The sequence below is a fragment of the Octopus sinensis genome, linkage group LG8 (assembly GCF_006345805.1).
Source record: "Octopus sinensis linkage group LG8, ASM634580v1, whole genome shotgun sequence".
Taxonomy (NCBI): domain Eukaryota; kingdom Metazoa; phylum Mollusca; class Cephalopoda; order Octopoda; family Octopodidae; genus Octopus; species Octopus sinensis.
Window position 1 is genome coordinate 48,341,541 of NC_043004.1, and position 4,390 is coordinate 48,345,930.

A 4,390-nucleotide genomic window follows, 5' to 3' on the forward strand; every position below is an offset into this window, starting at 1 on the left:
GAGTTATTCCCCTTGTTACATTTTCATAGAAAATACTCCAGCTGTCCTCCCTCTTACACGGAAGCTCCACTCCGATGCATCTCAAGAGTCGCACCAAGTAACAACTCCTACGAGAAGAGAACCGTGAAAGACCTCCTAGAATGTACATTTCCTGGGTGTACACCAGCAAGTATTTGGACAACAGGAAATACTTAGAATAGAGAAAGTCTCGTCTTACAAACATGTAGGAAGATGAGGCCGGAATAAGATGGTCGGGTGGGGTCGGGGGATACATTAGTACTATTCTACTACTACAACTACTACAGGTATCTCCTATCATCACTACAAGAGATCATTTAAGCCACTCACTGCTAGGTGGGGGAGGGGGAAAGGTTCAGTCTCTCATTACTGAAGGATGTGCTGTAGAGATGTAAAATTATAGAAATATACACAGTATATATATATGTATGTATGTATACACATATACATATATATATATATATATATATATGTATATAGTCACACACATCTATAAATATGTATTTGTATGTGTGCATATATATACATACGATTATATATATATACATACACATATATACATACATATATACACACACACATATTCACATGTTATATGCATTATATATATTATATATATATATGTACACACATGTATGTATATATATGTAATATATATATATATATACACATACACACACATACTCACAAACGTGTGTGTGTATATATATATACATATATAAACATACACACTATCACACTCACATATTTATATATATATATGTGTGGTGTGTGTGTGTGTGTATACACACATATATACTATATATTATACACATGTATACTTACAGATATATTTAGAAAACATTTTCTTTACAAGAGAAACTGTACAATAAATAAGAAACCAGAAATATGGAGAGCACAAAACAAGGGAAATAACTGAAACTAGTTCAAGTTAGAGGGTTTAGTTTTTAGTCGAAAATAATGTGATTGAGGTAATTTTGGTCTGTTTTCTTAAGTCATGATTATGGTTGGACCTGGGGGTACCAAACATACATAGACACATTCACACGAAATGATGGCTGGCACCGGGGGAGCCAAAGACACACACAAACGTATTATATATATATATATTATATATTATATATATATATATATACATACATACACACACACACGCATCCATACATATACAAATGTGCTTATATACATAAAATATATATATATATAGTATAGACATACACACGTATTAATACTTATATAAATGTGTACATATATATATATTTACATATACATATATACAAACACACATACCATATAGTAATGTATTACACACAATTGTATGTGTATTTACGTGTATATATTTATATATGAATGTATACACACATTATGCAGGTGTACACACAATCCATTTTGTATGTGTGTACGTGAGCATATATATATATGTGTATGTTTGTATATATATATATGTATGTATGTATACACATATACATATATATATGTATATATACACATATATTACATACACACACACACATATATATACATACATACATACATATTTGTAGCAATACACTATGTTTACAACACTGACCAATACTGCTATGTGACTCCAGTAAAGCTACATTCTTCCCCCCTCGAATTGTGTGAGAAGACAGACAGACAGATACCTTGATTTCAAAGTGTGTGAAGAGGATGAGGAGGGGGGGAGGATGAGGAGATAGACCAAACTTAAAAGTCAGAGGAGGAACAGACATCTATTACCAGTTAAGTCGCAGATGGAGTATGACATGGAAGAAAAAATAGAATAGATGAGGCAGCTTTGTTCTTTAGTCTCGTGTGTGTGTGTGTGTGTGTGTGTGTGTGAGTGAGCATGTGTGCGCGTGAGTGTGTGTGTGTGTGTGCAATGTAAGTCGAAGGAAATATAATTTTTTTTTTTTTACAAGGTTTCTCAATGATGAAAAGTATTCACAGAATCATTAAAGGAAACAATATGAACGCAACAAAAAAAATTGATGTGAAAACACTTGAAGAAGCAGGTGTGTCTTGTAGGGAGACTAGTTTTTTTTGTTTTGGTTTTTTTTTTTTGCTTTTCTTTTTTTTTTTTTACAGTAAGCCACCATTCTTCAAATCGGTTATCACCCAGCAAGGGGAGAAGTATGAGGATGGATGTGAATCTTCAGTGATGGTATGATATGTAGGAGGATGTGTTGGAAACAAGGAGCAAAGATCAGCTATCAGTTATGACATAGATGTGGTGGTGGATGGGTTGGTTGTTGTTTTTTCCTTTTCCTAGATGCATTCTGTTTTTCTTCTTCACATGTATATATTACACCATAAGTAATAAAAGCAACGTCAACAGCTTGTTAATTAGGCTTTTCAGGCCACTGTTGTACAAGGAGGACATTGTCATTATATTACTGGTACTTATTTTAATAGCCCAAAAGGGATGTGACCTCGGCGGGATTATAAAGCTTAGGTCCAAGATGATGGACTGAAACTAGTTACTGTAAGACATTTAATTTGGTATTCTGCTGTCACAGTCATCACCATCTTCAAGTGTAATGATAATAATAATAATCTGTAATGACAAATGGACATGAAGACATTAAGAGAATCAAAACAGATGGACACAAGAGAGATGAAGGGTACCGGAAGTACATCCAGGAAACAGAGAACCACAAGAATATGGATGACAGGTGAGTAAAAAGTCTGGATGGTTGGGGAGAGGGGGCTTGAAGGGAGTCCTCAGAAGAAAACAAAAATGATAAATATTACTAACTTACACATAAACATACATATATGTAGACACTGTCCATATTATACCTATATACATAATGCATGCCTGCTTTACACACACGTCCCTATATCTAAATGCATACATACAAACATATATACATGTTCAGAAACAGAGAGAGAGAGAGAGAGAGAAAGAGAGGGAGGGAGAGAGAGAGAGAGAGAGAGAAAGAGAGGGAGGGAGAGAGAGAGAGAGAGAGATTTCTTAGAAACTCAGACACCCCAATTAATTTTGACAGAGATCTTATTGTCTGTGTTAAATCAAATGTCATACAGAGCTATTATTTTAATAAGACTAATATCTAACAATATATATATAGAACTATTGTCGTAGTACAACTATTTTATGATATCCAGAACTAGTCTTAACATAGCTGCTCTTTTGATATTATAATAAATCAATAACATAGCCTAATGATCATCATGATATGCTGGACTAATCTCTTAACATACTACATTCCATAGAATACCAAAACTACTAACAATGATATTATACAAAACTAATATCTTAACATATTCCCAATATTGCATTATCATACAGAAGTAAGTCCTAAGTATATAACCACCATATAATGAGGTTATACAGTATTGATATCTTAAACAGTACCTTCTATTATCACACATAAACAATTTCTTAATAGCAAACACTAGTGTAATACACAGCTAATGTCTTAACCTTATGATATACAGAATCAATGTCTTAATATAACCATAGTTTGATTTGATACCATACAGAACCAATTTTAACAAACCACCACACTATGATATCCATAAAGAACCAGTCATAACCATCAGCTTATGATGTCTTAAAGAACCAGTCATAACTGAAGTCTTATGTGACTCAGCTTTAATACAGGATTTTATTATTATTATTGGAATTTTTTTTTTTCAGTTTGTTTCCTGTTTATTTGTGTTTTGTTATTCCACAAGATGTGGTGTTGGGGTGGGTAAGGGCTGCAATGGTTGAAGTTCATGGTATTGTCCTGAAAAAAATGAAAGTGTGCTGGGGAAAATAGCAACAACCTTTTCGATAGTGTCGACTACAGCACTGAATAATGTCTTCTGCCAGCCATGAATGCTTTGGTGTTTTAAAATCATATATGGTATCGCAAGGTTGTCAAGTCGGTCGTTGTTTGGAGAAGTTTCCACAAAATTATGTCAGAGTACATTGTTTTATGGACAGTTTACTTTATTCATATTTCTTTTAAAATAGTTTTTTTTTCCCCATATTGTTTTGTTTTTTTTCATGAAAAGACAAAAAAAAAATAATAATCCTTAACCAGCATGCAACCATGCTTTAAAATGATGTGGATGATGGTGTTGAAAACGGTCTTCAATTTGTGTCCACTCGACACTGAAAAACCATACTAAGTCTATACCAACAGGTAACAATATGTATGGCCAAGTGTAATAAAAGAAATTGAATTTTTTTTTTTGCATTTTCTTCCTTTATGATTTTTATTTTCTTTTTCATCATTTTTTAATTTTTTATTTATATTTTATTTTATTTTTTTTTTAGAAAATAAACCCCATTAGCAGTTAAAATTGAATGTTTTACACAGCATTGGTGACAGGAGCCTTTTGACAGCAATTGCCAGGT

At 32.8% G+C, this 4,390-nt stretch overlaps 1 protein-coding gene across 4 annotated transcripts in view; it reads right to left on the reverse strand.

Annotated features, from left to right (window-relative positions):
• Positions 1-2,054: 2,054 nt before the first annotated feature.
• LOC115215229 (single-stranded DNA-binding protein 3) overlaps positions 2,055-4,390 on the reverse strand; it is a 194,236-nt gene continuing 191,900 nt past the window's right edge. For all 4 annotated transcript variants that reach the window (XM_029784459.2, XM_036505380.1, XM_029784456.2 and 1 more), the window contains one exon: positions 2,055-4,390. This exon is cut by the window's right edge and continues 154 nt beyond it. The gene's annotated coding sequence lies outside the window, so the exon portion shown is untranslated.